The sequence below is a fragment of the Elephas maximus genome, chromosome 10, assembly GCF_024166365.1.
Source record: "Elephas maximus indicus isolate mEleMax1 chromosome 10, mEleMax1 primary haplotype, whole genome shotgun sequence".
NCBI classification, from domain to species: Eukaryota; Metazoa; Chordata; class Mammalia; order Proboscidea; family Elephantidae; genus Elephas; species Elephas maximus.
The window spans coordinates 27,345,162-27,363,926 of NC_064828.1; positions in this window are offsets into that span (position 1 = coordinate 27,345,162).

Below are 18,765 nucleotides of genomic sequence, written 5' to 3' on the forward strand. Positions count from 1 at the left end.
TATATCACATGGCAAAAAAGTAGACAAAGTAGTCAATCTAACAGGTAATAAAAATGTAAGTTAAAACAAAACAGTAATGTCATTTTCCCCAGTCTGATGAAGTACAGAACAAAAATACTAAATAGTACCAAAAATTTGGATATATGGGAACTCTATTTTGTCGAATGTTACCAAACCATTTTTAGAAAATGGTTTAGTAACACTATATTTTTATAAACACAATAAATTTTTAGAAAATTTATTGTGTTTATAAAAATATTTTCAATCTCATGATCCAGTAATTTTATTTCTAAGATACTGTCTCGGAGTAATTTATCTCCCAATTCTATAGCACAAATTTAAATGGGTATATATTTGGAGATCATGAATTCTAGAATATATAACTAAAAAACCCTTTGCCTTCCAGTCAATTCCAACACACAGCAACCCTATAGGGCAGAGCATAACTGCCCCCATAAGATTGTAAATCTTTATAGAGGCAGAATAACACATGTTTCTCCTGCACAGAGCGGCTGGTGGGTTCAAACTTTTTTTTGATTAACAGCCTAGTGCTTAACCATTGCACCACCAAGGCTCTTCTAGAATATATAGTCCTCACAAAATGCTGTTGTAAGTTATTAAGAAAGAAAGAAAACTTAGGATTCCCTCAGTTTAAGAGTGCCATGTGAAAAGAGAGAATGATATTTCTTCCTTTTTCTGGGAGAATATTCCTTCACTCTCTTACTGAAGCCAATATAATTTTGATTTCAAATTTTAACCAGCACAGTATAAGGGAAAATTATAAACAATCTCACTCATAAATGGAAGTATAAATTTCTTTGAAAGAATGAGCAATATGAATGCAGAAATTCATAAAAAAGAATAGTGAATCATGATCCAGTTATGAGTACTTAGGAACAGGCTGATTTAACATTTTGCAATCCTTCAGTATAATTTACCACATTAAAAGAATAAAAGAAAAAAATACATGATTATTTCAAAAGGTATACAAAATATTTGATAATTATTAGCAATCATTGTTGGAAAAAATAAAAAACTTTGGAAAACTAGGAATAGAAGTGACTGTGGATGAAAACTTCCAAAAAACATGAATCACACAGTTATCTGCTCCACTCATCTGGAATGACAACACAGAAGACAAAAACAATGCCCACAAAAGTAAACAAAAAATATAAATATGTATGAAAGAGAGGCTGGGGTTACAGCATAGCTGAATCAGAAAGATTTTAGAGGTTAACTAGAGGTATAATTATTGGATCGTGAGTCTGAACATATTTTAATAAATTCAACAAATTCCTTTATGAAAACTGTTCAGTAACTTTGACAAAATAGAGCTCCCATATATCCAAATTTTTACTCCTGTTTCTTATTATTGTTTTGCTTTATACTTCCTTAATATGATAGGGGAAAATGAAATTATTCTTTAGTTTTAATTTGCATTTTATTGTGGCAACTAAATAAAAAAAAATAGATACAAGCAAAAGAAGGAAGCTAGTTTCCTACCTCACACAACACACAAAAATTAGCTCAAAATGGATCAAAGTTCTAAATGTAAGAGCTAAAACTAAAACTTTCGGAAAGAAATAGATGAAAATTTTCATAATCTTAAATTAGGCAATGATTTCTTAGACATGATGCCTAACACACAAGCAACTAAAGAAAAAATAAATTGGATTTCATCAAAATTAAGAACTTTTGTGTTTCAAAGACACTATCAAAAAAGTAAAAAGACAGCTCATAGAATGAAAGAAAATATTTTCAAATCATATATCTGATGAAGAACTAGTATTCAGAATATATAATTAACTCTTAAAACTCAATAATAAAAGGGCCAAAAAAACTCTTTGCCGTTGAGCTGATTTTGACTCATAGTGACCCTATAGGACAGAGTAGAACTGCCTGATAGGGCTTCTAAGGCTACAATCTTTATGGAAGCAAGCTGCCACATTTTTCTACCATGGAGTGGCTGGTAGATTTGAACAAACTCTAACAACACGGTAAAGGATTGAACATCTAGAACAAAAAGTCAACAAAGATACAGAAGATCTAAAGGCCAAAATTAAATTATTTTACCTCTTGGTCATAAATAGAACACGCCACCCAACAGCAGCAAAGTATACATTCTTTTACAATGTACATGGAACATGCTCCAGAATAGACCACATTTTAGGTTGTAAAACAGCCATCAATAAAATCCAGAACATTGAAATAATATAAAATGTTCTCTCTGATCACAACACCATGAAAGTAGAAATCAATAAGGGGAAGAACAGCAATCAAAAAAAAAAAATCAAACTCAAGGAAACTGAATAATATCTTGCTTAAAAAGAACTGGATAATAAAAGAAAGCACAGAGAGAATAAATAATTCTTAGAATCAAATGAGAATGAAAACATAACAAACCTTTGGGATGCAGCAAAGGTAGTGCTCAGGGGTTAATTTATAGCGATAAATCCACACATCAAAAAAGAATGATCAAAATCAAAATGTTAGCCTTACAACCTAAACAAATAAAAGAGAAGAGCAAAAGAAGCCCACAGCCATCAAAAGAAAGGAAATAATAGAGTAGAAATAAATGAAATAGAGAACAGAAAAACAACTGGAAGAATGAGACCAAAAGTCAGTTCTTTGAAAAGAGCAACAAAATTGACAAACCACTGGACAAATTAACGAAAGGAAAACGGAAGAGGAGTTAAATAACCCTGATAAGAAATGACATGTGGGTTACTACCACACACCCAACTGAAATATAAGGGATCATAACAGAATACTATGAACAATTGTGCTCCAACAAATTTGAGAACCTACAGGAAATGGATGAACTTCTAGAAACATACTACCTATCTAAAGTAACAAAAACTAAGATATAAAGTCTGAACAGACCCATAATGAGAGAAGAAATTGAAGAGGTAATTAAAAAAAAAAAAAAATCTGGCCTGAAGGCTTCACTGGAGAATTCTGCCAAAAGTTTAGAGAAGAGCTTACAACAGTATTACTCAAACTATTTCAGGGAATAGAAAACAAAGGAATGCTCCTGGATTTATTCCATGAAGCCAGCACAACCCTATACCAAAGTCAGGAGAATATACCACAGAAAGAAAATTGCAGCCAATATCTCTCATGAATATAGATGCAAACGTTCTTAACAAAATTCTAGCCAACAGAATTCAGCATCATATCAAAAAAAGAATACAACATCACTAAGCTGGTTTCATACCAGGTAGGCAAGGATGGTTCAACATTAGAAAATCAATCAACATAATCCACCACATAAATAAAACAAAAGAATAACACAATCATCTCAATAGACACAGAAAAAGCATTTATAAAGTCCAACATTCATTCCTGATAAAAACCCTCAATAAAATAGGAATAGAAGGGAGATTCCTCAACATAACAAAGGGCATCTATACAAAACCAACAGCCAACGTTATTCTCAACAGAGAGAGAACGCTATTGTACAAACTCAAGAAAAGGTATACACACAGAAAGAAACAGTCTTTGAAGGTTATGAGGGTGTGGAAGGTTGGGGAGGGGAAATCACTAACTAGATAGTAGGTAAGTGTTAACTTTTGTGAAGGGAAAGAGAGCACACAATAAAGGGAAAGTCAGCACATCTTGACCAAGGCAAAGTCAGAAAAGCTTCACGGACACACCCAAACACTGTGAAGAACTGAATTACTGGGCTGAGGGCTGGGGACTGTGTTTATAGGGGTCATCTAGGTCAACTGACATAACATAATTCATGAAGAAAATGTCTACACCCAACTTTGGTGAGTAGTGTCTGAGGCTATAAAAGCTTGTAAGCAGACACCTAAGATTTATCTACTGGTCCCATTCAGTCCAGAACAAAGGAGAATGAAGAAAACCAAAGACACAAGGGAAATACTAGTCCAAAGGACTAATGGACCACGAATACTCCAGCCTTCACCAGCCTGAGCCCAGATGGAGCGTGGCTATTACCACCTACTGCTCTGACAGGGATCACAGTAGAGGTTCCTGGGCAGAGCATGAGAAAAATGTAGAACAAAATTCAAATTCACACACACACACAAAGACCAGACTTACTGGTCTGACAGATACTGGAGGAGCTCCTGAGACTATGGCCTCCAAACACCCTTTTGCCTCAGAACTGAGGTCACTCCTGGAGTGCACCCTTCAGCCCAAAATTAGACAAGCCTATTGTCATGATTTAATTGTGTCCCCCCAAAATTATGTGTATCAATTTGGCTAGGCCATGATTCCTAGTATGGTGTAATGATCCACCATTTTGTCATCTGATGTGATTTTTCTATGTGTTGTAAATGCTACCTCTATGATGTTAATGAGGTGGCATAGGCGGCAGTTATGGTAATGAAGTAGGACTCAATCTACAAGATTCGACTGTGTCTTGAGCCAATCTCTTTAGAAATATAAAAGAAAGCAGTGGGGACCCAGGGTTCTTGAGCCAAGAAGCTCCTAGACCAGGAGCAGATTGATGACAAGGGCCTTCCTCCAGAGCCGACAAAAAGAGAAAGTCTTCCCCTGGAGCTGGCACCCTAAATTTGGACTTCTAGCCTATGAGACTGTGAGAGAATAAACTTCTGCTTGTTAAAGCCATCCACTTGTGGTATTTCTGTTATAACAGCACTAGATGACTAAAAGACATCTATAAAACAAACAATGACACATGTAAGGAATGTGCTTCATAGTTCAATCACATATAGGAGAACAAATGAACAACACCTGCCCAAAAGCAAAGACAAGAAGGCAAGAAGGTCAGGAAAATTCTCCGAATGGAAATGAGGAACCCAGGGTGGGGAGGTTAGAGTGTTGACATATCACATGGATTGCAAACAATGTCACAAAACAATTTGTGTATGAATTTTTGAATAAGAAACTAATTTGTTCTGTAAATGTTCACCTAAAGCACAATGAAAAATAAAGAATTAAATAAAGAAGTGTTTCCTCTTCTTCTTTTATTTATTTTTATAACTTTTATTAAGCTTCAAGTGAACGTTTACAAATCCAATCAGTCTGTCACATATAAGTTTACATACATCTCACTCCCTACTCCCACTTGCTCTTCCCCTCTTGAGTCAGCCCTTTCAGTCTCTCCTTTCTTGACAATTTTGCCGGCTTCCCTCTCTCTCTATCCTCCCATCCCCCCTCCAGACAAGAGTTGCCAACACAATCTTAAGTGTCCACCTGATATAATTAGCTCACTCTTCATCAGCATCTCTCTCCCTCCCGCTGACCAGTCCCTTTCATGTCTGATGAGTTGTCTTCGGGGATGGTTCCTGTCCTGTGCCAACAGAAGGTCTGGGGACCATGGCCGCCGGGATTCCTCTAGTCTCAGTCAGACCATTAAGTTTGGTCTTTTCATGACAATTTGGGGTCTGTATCCCACTGATCTCCTGCTCCCTCAGGGGTCCTCTGCTGTGCTCCCTGTCAGGGCAGTCATCGATTGTGGCCGGGCACCAACTAGTTCTTCTGGTCTCAGGATGATGTAGGTCTCTGGTTCATGTGGCCCTTTCTGTCTCTTGGGCTCTTAGTTGTCGTGTGACCTTGGTGTTCTTCATTTTCCTTTGCTCCAGGTGGGTTGAGACCAATTGATGCATCTTAGATGGCCACTTGTTAGCATATAAGACCCCAGAAGCCACATTTCAAAGTGGGATGCAGAATGATTTCATAATAGAATTATTTTGCCAATTGACTTAGAAGTCCCCTCAAACCATGTTCCCCAGACCCCCGCGCTTGCTCCGCTGACCTTTGAAGCATTCATTTTATCCCGGAAACTTCTTTGCTTTTGGTCCAGTCCAATTGAGCTGACCTTCCATGTATTGAGTGTTGTCTTTCCCTTCACCTAAAGCAGTTCTTATCTACTGATTAATCAATAAAAACCCTCTCCCACCCTCCCTCCCGCCCCGCCTCGTAACCACAAAAGTATGTGTTCTTCTCAGGTTTACTATTTCTCAAGATCTTATAATAGTGGCCTTATACAATATTTGTCCTTTTGCCTCTGACTAATTTCGCTCAGCATAATGCCTTCCAGGTTCCTCCATGTTATGAAATGTTTCAGAGATTCATCACTGTTCTTTATCGATGTGTAGTATTCCATTGTGTGAATATACCACAATTTATTTACCCATTCATCCGTTGATGGACACCTTGGTTGCTTCCAACTTTTTGCTGTTGTAAACAGAGCTGCAATAAACATGGGTGTGCATATATCTGTTTGTATGAAGGCTCTTGTATCTCTGGGGTATATTCCAAGGAGTGGGATTTCTGGGTTGTATGGTAGTTCTATTTCTAACTGTTTAAGATAACGCCAGATAGATTTCCAAAGTGGTTGTACCATTTTACATTCCCACCAGCAGTGTATAAGAGTTCCAATCTCTCCGCAGCCTCTCCAACATTTATTATTTTGTGTTTTTTGGATTAATGCCAGCCTTGCTGGTGTGAGATGAAATATCATCATAGTTTTAATTTGCATTTCTCTAATGGCTAATGATCGAGAGCATTTTCTCATGTATCTGTTGGCTGCCTGAATATCTTCTTTAGTGAAATGTGTGTTCATATCCTTTGCCCACTTCTTGATTGGGTTGTTTGTCTTTTTGTGGTTGAGTTTTGACAGAATCATGTAGATTTTAGAGATCAGGCGCTGGTCGGAGATGTCATAGCTGAAAATTCTTTCCCAATCTGCAGGTGATCTTTTTACTCTTTTGGAGAAGTCTTTAGATGAGCATAGCTGTTTGATTTTTAGGAGCTCCCAGTTATCGGGTTTCTCTTCATCATTTTTGGTAATGTTTTGTATTCTGTTTATACCTTGTATTAGGGCTCCTAGGGTTGTCCCAATTTTTTCTTCCATGATCTTTATCATTTTAGTCTTTATGTTTAGGTCTTTGATCCACTTGGAGTTAGTTTTTGTGCATGGTGTGAGGTATGGGTCCTGTTTCATTTTTTTGCAAATGGATATCCAGTTATGCCAGCACCATTTGTTAAAAAGGCTATCTTTTCCCCAATTAATTGACACCGGTCCTTTGTCAAATATCAGCTGCTCATACGTGGATGTATCTATGTCTAGGTTCTCAATTCTGTTCCATTGGTCTATGTGCCTGTTGTTGTACCAGTACCAGGCTGTTTTGACTACAGTGGCTGTATAATAGGTTCTGAAGTCAGGTAAAGTGAGGCCTCCCACTTTCTTCTTCTTTTTCAGTAGTGCTTTGCTTATCCGGGGGTTCTTTCCCTTCCATATGAAATTGGTGATTTGTTTCTCTATCCCCTTAAAATATGACATTGGAATTTGGATCGGAAGTGCGTTAAATGTATAGATGGCTTTTGGTAGAATAGACATTTTTACTATGTTAAGTCTTCCTATCCATGAGCAGGGTATGTTTTTCCACTTAAGTATGTCCTTTTGAATTTCTTGTAGTAGAGCTTTGTAGTTTTCTTTGTATAGGTCTTTTACATCCTTGGTAAGATTTATTCCTAAGTATCTTATCTTCTTGGGGGCTACTGTGAATGGTATTGATTTTGTTATTTCCTCTTCGGTGTTCTTTTTGTTGATGTAGAGGAGTCCAAGTGATTTCTGTATGTTTATTTTATAACCTGAGACTCTGCCAAACTCTTCTATTAGTTTCAGTAGTTTTCTGGAGGATTCCTTAGGGTTTTCTGTGTATATAATCATGTCATCTGCAAATAGTGATAATTTTACTTCTTCCTTGCCAATCCGGATACCCTTTATTTCTTTGTCTAGCCTAATTGCCCTGGCTAGGACTTCAAGTACGATGTTGAATAAGAGCGGTGATAAAGGGCATCCTTGTCTGGTTCCCGTTCTCAAGGGAAATGCTTTCAGGTTCTCTCCATTTAGAGTGATATTGGCTGTTGGCTTTGCATAGATGCCCTTTATTATGTTGAGGAATTTTCCTTCAATTCCTATTTTGGTAAGAGTTTTTATCATAAATGGGTGTTGGACTTTGTCAAATGTCTTTTCTGCATCAATTGATAAGATCATGTGGTTTTTGTCTTTTGTTTTATTTATGTGATGGATTACATTAATGGTTTTTCTGATATTAAACCAGCCTTGCATACCTGGTATAAATCCCACTTGATCAGGGTGAATTATTTTTTTGATGTGTTGTTGGATTCTATTGGCTAGAATTTTGTTGAGGATTTTTGCATCAATGTTCATGAGGGATATAGGTCTATAATTTTCTTTTTTTGTAATGTCTTTACCTGGTTTTGGTATCAGGGAGATGGTAGCTTCATAAAATGAGTTGGGTAGTATTCCGTCATCTTTTATGCTTTGGAATACCTTCAGAAGTAGTGGTGTTAATTCTTCTCTGAAAGTTTGGTAGAACTCTGCAGTGAAGCCGTCCAGGCCAGGGCTTTTTTTTGTTGGGAGTTTTTTGATTACAGTTTCAATCTCTTTTTTTGTTATGGGTCTATTTAGTTGTTCTACTTCTGAAAGTGTTAGTTTAGGTAGGTAGTGTTTTTCCAGGAATTCATCCATTTCTTCTAGGTTTTCAAATTTGTTAGAGTACAATTTTTCATAATAATCTGAAATGATTCTTTTAATTTCATTTGGTTCTGTTGTGATGTGGTCCTTCTCGTTTCTTATTCGGGTTATTTGTTTCCTTTCCTGTATTTCTTTAGTCAGTCTAGCCAATGGTTTATCAATTCTGTTAATTTTTTCAAAGAACCAGTTTTTGGCTTTGTTAATTCTTTCGATTGTTTTTCTGTTCTCTAATTCATTTAGTTCAGCTCTAAGTTTTATTATTTGTTTTCTTCTGGTTCCTGATGGATTCTTTTGTTGCTCACTTTCTATTTGTTCAAGTTGTAGGGACAGTTCTCTGATTTTGGCTCTTTCTTCTTTTTGTATGTGTGCATTTATTGATAGAAATTGGCCTTTGCTGTGTCCCAGAGGTTTTGATAGGAAGTATTTTCATTCTCATTGCTTTCTATGAATTTCCTTATTCCCTCCTTGATGTCTTCTATAACCCAGTCTTTTTTCAGGAGGGTATTGTTCATTTTCCAAGTATTTGATTTCTTTTCCCTCATTTTTCTGTTATTGATCTCTAGTTTTATTGCCTTGTGATCTGAGAAGGTGCTTTGTAATATTTTGATGTTTTGGACTCTGCAAAGGTTTGTTTTATGACCTAATATGTGGTCTATTCTAGAGAATGTTCCATGTGCGCTAGAAAAAAAAGTATATTTTGCAGCAGTTGGGTGGAGAGTTCTGTATAAGTCAATGAGGTCAAGTTGGTTGATTGTTGTAATTAGATCTTCCGTGTCTCTGTTGAGCTTCTTACTGGATGTCCTGTCCTTCTCCGAAAGTGGTGTGTTGAAGTCTCCTACTATAATTGTGGAGGTATCTATCTCGCTTTTCAATTCTGTTAAAATTTGATTTATGTATCTTGCAGCCCTGTCATTGGGTGCATATATATTTAATATGGTTATGTCTTCCTGATCAATTGTCCCTTTTATCATTATATAGTGTCCTTCTTTATCCTTTGTGGTGGATTTAAGTCTAAAGTCTATTTTGTCAGAAATTAATATTGCTACTCCTCTTCTTTTTTGCTTATTGTTTGCTTGATATACTTTTTTCCATCCTTTGAGTTTTAGTTTGTTTGTGTCTCTAAGTCTAAGGTGTGTCTCTTGTAGGCAGCATATAGATGGATCGTGTTTCTTTATCCAGTTTGTGACTCTCTGTCTCTTTATTGGCGCATTTAGTCCATTTACATTCAGGGTAATTATAGATAAATAAGTTTTTAGTGCTGTCATTTTGATGCCTTTTTATGTGTGTTGTTGACAATTTCATTTTTCCACATACTTTTTTGTGCTGAGGCGTTTTTCTTAGTAAATTGTGAGATCCTCATTTTCATAGTGTTTGACTTTATGCTAGTTGAGTCGTTACGTTTTTCTTGGCTTTTATCTTGAGTTATAGAGTTGTTATACCTTTTTGTGGTTACCTTATTATTTACCCCTATTTTTCTAAGTAAAAACCTAACTTGTATTGTTCTATATCGCCTTGTATCACTCTCCATCTGGCAGTTCAATGCATCCTGTATTTAGTCCCTCTTTTTGATTATTGTGATCTTTTACCTATTGACTCCCATGATTCCCTGTTATGTGTATTTTTTTTTAATTAATCTTAATTTGTTTGTTTTTGTGATTTCCCTATTTGAGTTGATATCTGGACGTTCTGTTTTGTGACCTTGTGTTGTGCTGGTATCTGATATTATTGGTTCTCTGACCAAACAATATCCTTTAGTATTTCTTGTAGCTTTGGTTTGGTTTTTATAAATTCTCTAAACTTGTGTTTGTCTGTAAATATCTTAATTTCGCTTTCATATTTCAGAGAAAGTTTTGCTGGATATATGATCCTTGGCTGGCAGTTTTTCTCCTTCAGTGTTCTGTATATGTCGTCCCATTCCCTTCTTGCCTGCATGGTTTCTGCAGAATAGTCTGAACTTAGTCTTATTGATTCTCCCTTGAAGGAAACCTTTCTTTTCTCCCTGGCTGCTTTTAAAATTTTCTTTTTATCTTTGGTTTTGGTGAGTTTGATGACAATATGTCTTGGTGTTTTTCTTTTTGGATCAATCTTAAATGGGGTTCGATGAGCATCTTGGATAGATATCCTTTCGTCTTTCATGATGTCAGGGAAGTTTTCTGTCAGGAGTTCTTCAACTATTTTCTCTGTGTTTTCTGTCCCCCCTCCCTGTTCTGGGACTCCAATCACCCGCAGGTTATCCTTCTTGATAGAGTCCCACATAATTCTTAGGGTTTCTTCATTTTTTTTAATTCTTTTATCTGATTGTTTTTCAGCTATGTTGGTTTTGATTCCCTGGTCCTCCAGATTTCCCACTATGCATTCTAATTGCTCGAGTCTGCTCCTCTGACTTCCTATTGCGTTGTCTAATTCTGTAATTTTATTGTTAATCGTTTGGATTTCTACATGTTGTCTCTCTATGGATTCTTGCAACTTATTAATTTTTCCACCATGTTCTTGAATATTTTTTTTGGGTTCTTCAACAGTTTTATCAGTGTGTTCCTTGGCTTTTTCTGCAGTTATCCTAATTTCATTTGTGATATCTTTTAGCATTCTGTAAATTAGTTTTTTATATTCTGTATCTGATAATTCCAGGATTGTATCTTCATTGGGGAAAGATTTTGATTCTTTTGTTTGGGGGGTTGGAGAAGCTGTCATGGTCTGCTTCTTTAAGTGGTTTGATATGGATTGTTGTCTCCGAGCCATCACTGGGAAACTAGTTTTTCCAGAAAATCCGCTAAAAAAAAAATGCAGTCAGATCCCTATCAGAGTTCTCCCTCTGGCTCAGGCTATTTGGATGTTAATGAAGCCGCCTGTGGAGGGTGGGGGAGGGAACAGAGAGATAGGAGAGTAACACCTCAGAATATAGCCAGAGTTGCTTGTCTTGCTTGGAATGACTATTATATCTGAGATTCCTGTGGGCGCGTCGCCTATGTGTGCTGGCTGTGTGGAGATTGCCCCCGGGGGTTCTGGCCCACTGGAGTCACGGTCAGATCCTCCGCTTCCAGCCCCACGCCCAGCGTCAAGGCTCCCCTACTGCGACGGTGCACTCTTGACTCCAAAATCAGCCGCTGCCTCCCGGGGACTTCTTGTCCCTCCAGCCGCGTGGCCGTGCCACTCCTGCGAACCAGTTGGGCCTCCTCCCGGGGTTAGTTCAGATGGGTGGAGCAGCTCCCCGTGCTTGTGCCGTGACCGAGTGTCCCGGCTGGGACGCTGTTCTCCTCGTTCCAATACCAGTCGCTGCCTCCCGGGGACTTCTCCTATAGGCTGCGTCCCACGCTGCCTGCGCGACCTGGCTGGGCCCCTTCCCGGGGTTAGTTCAGGGGGGTGGAGCAGCTCTCCGTGTTTATGCCGTACCTGCGTCCAGTCCAAATCCTGGCGGGATGGTTCCCTGGCTGGGACGCTGCTCTTCCTGCTCCAAGACCAGTCACTGCCTCCCGGGGACTTCTCCTATCAGCTGCGTCCCACGCCGCCCGTGGAATCAGCTGGTCCCCCTCCTGGGGTTAGTTCAGGGGGGTGGAGCAGCTCTCTGTGCTTGTGCCGTACCTGACTGGTACGCTGGCTCCAGGCTCTGGAAACAATCGCTGCTTCCCCGTATTAGTTCGTTCTCCGTCTCTAAATCTGTGTTTGTTGTTCCGGGTTCATAGATTGTTATGTATGTGATCGATTCACTTGTTTTTCCGTGTCTTTGTTGTAAGAGGGATCCGAGGTAACGTCTGCCTAGTCCGCCATCTTGGCTCCGCCTTCTTTTTTTTTTTTTTTTTTTATAGCTTAAGACGGATTGGGGTCACTTCTATAAATCTTTGGTAGAATTGCCCAATGAAGCCATCTGACCCAGGACTTTGTTAGGAAGTTTTTTATTACTGATTTAATTTTTCACTTGTTATGAATCTGTTACAATTTTGTACTTCTTGGTTAGATACAGAAAGTTTATGTGTTTCTGGGAGTATGTCCATTTCATCTAAATTATCTAATTTGTTGGCATATGATTGTTTTAATTATTCTCTTATGATCCGTTTTATTTCTGTAGGGTCAGTTGTAACGTCCTCACTTTGATTTCTGATTCTAGATATATGCATCTTCTCTCTCTTCTTTCTTTGTCTAGCAAAGTTTGGTTGATTTTATTGATCTTTTCAAAGGACCAACTTCTGTTTTCATCAGTTCTCTGTATTGTTTTTCTGTTCTCTATTTATCTTCACTCTGAACTTTGTTATCTCCTTCCTTCTGGTTTTGTTGGATTTAGTTTACTCTTTTTTTTTTCTAGTTCCTCAAGTTGTGATGTTAGATTATTGAATTATGGCCTTTCTTCCTTTTTTTTGTCGGCATTTACAGCTATACATTTCCCTCTGTGCACTTTTCACTGCATCACATAAGTTTTGCTTTGTTATGCACTCATTTTCATTCAACTCTAAATTTTTTCTGATTTTTCTTTTCATTTCTTTCCAACCCATTGATTATTTAATAGTGGGTTGTTTCTACTTTTAGGTATATAATCAAAATAACTGAAAGCTGGAGTACAAACAGATGCATGCTCAAACTAACTGTCCATCAACAGACGAATGGATAAACAAAATACAGTACATCAATGCAATGGAACACTACTCAGCAACAAAAAAGGATTACTGACACACAGTACAGCATGAATGAATCTTGAAAACATCATACTGAGCTAAATAAGTCAGTCGCAAAAGGACTAATGTTGTATGATTTCACTTGTGTGAAATATCTACATTGGGAAAGTATATACAGACCAAGGTTGATTAGTGGTTATCAGGGGCAAGGTGAAAAGGAAGGGAAGAGGGGGACTCATTGCTAAGAGGACACAGAGCTTGTTAGCGGTGATGTAAAAATTTGGATGTAGATAATGGTGATGCTTGCACAATGTGACAAAAACAATGCCATTGTATTGTGCTTGTGGAGAATGTCGAGAGAGCAAATGCTATGTTACATATATATATTTACCACAATAAAAAAAACATTAATTTTATGGTACTTAAATTATACCTCATTTTAAAAAAGAAGTAAGCCGTATTCATGATTAAAAAAAAGAATGCAAGAACCCCCACCTATAGCCATGATGAAAAACCTGGTAATGAACTTAATCTCTCCTAGTAATCAACTAGAAAACTAGACAAAGTATATGAAATAACTGTTTTTAAGCATTGCACTACCGGCAACACAAGATTAGATCCCTAATAAAAAAAAAAAGGTGAACATTATAGTCGACCTAGTTTTCTGCCTGGAGGTACTTCCTACATCTCATTGCAGGGGCGTGAGGAGGTAATCCAAACCAGAACATAGTTGACTTGAGCTGACGATAGGAAAAACAGGGTTCAGGGAGTTTGGGGTAGGTGATATCTGTATCCAGAATCTACTCTGAGGATGCGGTGTCTCTGATGTAAAACACAAATTCTTACTGTCCTGCCCTACCCTAGAATCCTTGCCTTTGGAAAGCGAACATGTGGCTCTTCTGGGGTTGTTAAAATATCAGGTGTATGCCTTACTGTGTAGTATGCAGGGGCACGTAATTGTTCCACATCAACTTGCAACACTCCCAATGGCACTGTTCTCATGCTCTCCTGAAGTAGAAAGGACTACCGTAGTCAACAAAATTATTCATCATTATGTCTTTCTTTCCACCACGTTACAATTTCCCCTACAGGACAAGGCATTTCCATTTATCTGCTGTTTGGTGCATTTGTAAAATACTCAAGGTGATGCACTATTATTCTTGTGAGCAGCGCCAAAAAAAAAAAAAAAAAATGCTCTCACATAATTATCCCAAATACAGGTGATTTCTGCTATCACAACCCTCCTCTAGGTCCCTTTGTCACTACAGCCTGGTGACGTGAAATCCCTAATGAGCTTCTAATCATTGTGATGGCTTTTCTTATATCTGTGAGCTAAGGACAATGACATTTTAGAGAGTAAAGGGTGAAGACGGAAGTCTGGGAAGACACGAGTTTCCCAATTTTGCTTCCCTTCCAATGGATCCTGAAGAATTTTATTTTTCCTGGTAGGTACAGATATTACAAGCCCAGGGAGGGAAGGGTGCTGTTGTTTCCCAGTCTCCTACTTCAGAGAACAGAGAGGGCAATTATCCTTCCCACTCTGGCTTAACCTTCCCAGATTCTGTGCTCATTTGGCCTGTTTACTGTTGTCCAAATACCTGACTGGAAAATGACTGAAGGCTGTATTTCTTTGCTAAAGTGAGGATGGTTTCGCCCATTTGATTGCATATACTGTTTATTTTACTTCAGCCTGTTACAATTATTTTTATTATGGAATTCATTTGCTTTTTGGGAGGTTCATGTTTTTAAAAACATAATGATAGGTTATTGGAGTTTAGGAGGAAGAAATTTTCAGTTTTTTTTTTTTTTTTTTTTAGGAGAAACTAAACCTATGGAAAGATATGTGATTTGGCAAAAGCTCCAAAGTTATTTAGTCAGAGGTAGCAGTAGAAACAATATTTTCTATATTCCAGGCTAATACTCTCTGTATAGTCCATGTTGTCTTTGGACATCATCCTTTGATATGAACTTCAGGACTTTTTTTTTTTTTAATTTTTATTGTGCTTTAAGTGAAAGTTTACAAACCTAGTCAGTCTCTCGTTCAAAAACTTATATACACCTTGTTTTTTTTTTATATACTCCTAGTTGCACTCCCACTAATGAGATAGCACACTCCTTCCCCAACTCTCTATTTTCATGTCCATTCGGCCAGCTTCGGACCCCTTCTGCCCTCCCATCTCTTCTCCAGACAGGAGCTACCCACATAGTCTCATGTGTTTACTTGTTCCAAGAAGCTCACTCTTCACCAGTACTTCAGGTCATTTTAAAGCTTATAATTCAGAATGGTCCTTTTTAATTTATGACAGAAAAATACTAACATACATAATAAATAAAAGTCAAAATGTCCTGCTGCACACCTAGTTATGGGAAAACAAAACACATGTATTCCATGCATGATTCCTAGCTTTTAAAGTAGAATTGCCATTATGGGAAAATGCATTGTGTTATTACTGAATAAAATGCTTGACTCAATTATATGGTGATTATACATAACACAACCCTGAGAAAAACAGGAAAAAGTTATCCACGCTTTAAATCAAGGAAAAATGAAATGAAAGGCTAAGCGTGGTTTTGTTAAATTTATGCGATATTTCTGATATTGCAGTGTTTTTACAGTCCCCAGATCTTAAAACAATCACTGTCATTTGTTATAATTTCTAAAAAATATTCTTGATAATATTTTCTAGTTAGGAAATGGAACCTTATGTGAAAACCCAGATAAAGTTGCTGATGCTTCCCCTTAAACACAATGCTTTAACACCCCGGAGAATTCCATCCGCATTCTGGACCTTTCAGAGGAGATTAAGTTGGAAAGTGGCATTTTCCTATGATGTAGAGGTAAAAATTCTATGCTTGCAGCTGGAATGGAGGCCAGGAATCAACACTCTTCATGTATGTTTGGTTTTAATTTCTAAAGGTCTTTAAAAGTTGTTTGTGATTAACTAGTTTACTGTTATTGTAAACAGAAGCTATATAGTTACAGCTAGGCTAAATTTTGTGAAAATTTGTAAAACAGGAGGATTTATTTTCAGCATTTTGTTCTTTTTGCCTTCTGTCTTTCAGGTTCCTGACTGTTCCCAGGTGCTCCCCCGGCTAGGGCCTCCATTGGAATACTGCATCCAACCTTCTCCCACCTCCTTGGAGACGGCCCATCCTGGCAACGGACATCCTGAACCTGTTTCCTTCTTCCTTAAAAACAAAGCTCTTTATGACTCATTTGCTCAGAGTCAGGTCGGTGTTTTCTTATAAGAGGAGGAAGTAACAACTAAATTCTTTCCAAAGATTATCAACCAAAAAAAACAAACTCATTGCTTTTGAGTTGATTGGACTCCTGGCAACTCCATGTGTCACAGAGCAGAACTTATCCATAGGGTTTTCTTAGTTGTAGTCTTTACAGAAGCAGATTGACAGGCCTTTCTTCCTCAGTGCTATTGGGTGAGTTTGAATCTCCAACCTTTAGTTGAGTGCAAACCGTTTGCCACCCAGCCTACAGGATATTTCCACACTTTCCATTTCATTTTAGGTAAGTAAAAACATTTTTCAACATTCTTCTGAAATCATACACCAGCCTTTGTCTTCATAGTGACCATTATACATACCTCTGATCCAGATTTGGGGCAGGAATGGGGGTGGGGGTGGCAATGTGAAAAGCTTGTAAATGATGTACCTTTGAACTGATACGGTTTGGTAAGTTTGTAATTATACTGATACTTCACTTCACAAACCTGCCCTAATATCCCAGACAGGAATATGAGGGAAAAGTGTGATTGTTAGGATTTCGGATTAGGAGGGCCATGAAGCTCACCTACTACAAAACCGTATGCATATATTACCAAAATCAAAACCCTCTGCCATTGAGTTGATTCAGACTCCTAGCGACCCTACAGGGCAGAATAGAACTGCCCCATAGAGTTTCCAAGCAGTGCCTGGCAGATTGAAACTGCTGACCTTTTGGTTAGCAGCAGTAACACTTAACCACTACACCACTGGGGTTTCCATGCATATATTAAGTCACCCTAAAATATCATAAGAAATGAAAAATTGGCCTTTACTTGAGCACATCTACTAATTGGAAACTCATCCTTAAATATGTGAGATCATGCTATCTTTGAGCAGGCATAATTATTAGAAAAAAATAATAATTCTGATGTGAAATATTCATTATTAAGAATGTTTACATATGGGTAGTCATCACAATTTATTAAAGACCTCTCACCTACATCATCTTTTAAAAAACATATTTTTTTCTATTAATATTATCTTAAATTATAATTGCTTAGTCTCTTTTTGAGTGTTGCTGGAGGGTTTATGCATAATGACAGGACATGTGATGAATAAAAAACATATTGAATGTCTCTTTGACGGTAATATTGTCCTCAATATCTAATATTTCAGGCCAATGAGCCCTGAAAGGCTAAATGCACTGCTCAGTGTCAGATACCCGCCTGATATGATTTTAACTTAGAATCTTTCATTTCAATAACATTGTTTCCACTGTAGTACAGTGATTTTATTGGGCGTAAAGATAGTCCTTTTTATTAAACAATAAATTCACTTCTGTTTCATCTAGTAAGGAATGGGCTGGGAAGTATAGAGAAATGAGGGACCATTAACTTCTCTAAATGAACATTGGATTATAATTAGTAGTAAATTATCTTCAGGCAGGCAAGTTGTAAGCCTAACTGCCATATCTCAGTGTCTAGTACAACACCCTGGTCAAAGTAGGCATTCAAATACTCAAGAATGAATAAACTAAAAAATAATGAATTTATATTACAGAGAAACTTAAAGCTCTTGTCACCTAATGCGTTCATCTTATATATTAAGAAACTGAAATACTGGTGGGATCAATTTGCCCAACATATTACTTCATGGAAAGCAGGGTCCCTTCTTTTTCTAGACACTCCAAAAAGCCAAAGTCATAATGGAGGAATACAGCTTTGCAGAAGTCTCAGAAAAGCTATAAGGAGGATGACTACTGTGATGATTCTCCCACACAATTGGATTAGCCACAGTGTCATTCTAAAGGCACCAGACAGTCTCCTTTGCTTGAAAATGCCTCCTGCCACCCCTCTCTGCTGTAGCACCAGAAGCTTCCCCTAGGAGACTCATTCCCTCTGCTTAAGGCTTTGCTCTTTCTGAAGAGGTACATATGAAACCTTATTAGCCGCTTTTACCAGGTATTTTTGCCTTTCCCACCTCGAGGGCTTCAGTGCACCATTTAGATCTGGAAGCCTCAGAGGGTGCTTTCCAGGGAGGACAAGCCAAGGTGGACATCTGGATTTAACCTGATGACAGCAGGCTCCTGAGAAGTGATGAGGAGGGGAGAAGGGCATTTAAGAGAATCTGCTGGCTTTTCCAAGATGAATGAACTTTGTCCCACTGTGTAATTTGGCCAGTGACTTACTTTGACTTCAAACTCCACTTTTCAACATCTTCTGGAAATCTTTGGATCACATTTTTTATATGATCCATAATAACACATGCATTAGGTTTTGTGTGTGTGTGCGTGTCTGTGTGTGTGTGTGTGTGTATTAGAGAAATGAACTATAGAGATGAGTCTGAGAGTTAAAATTATTCATCACATGTCCTGTCATTATGCATAAACCCTCCAGCAACACTCAAAAAGAGACTAAGCAATTATAATTTAAGATAATATTA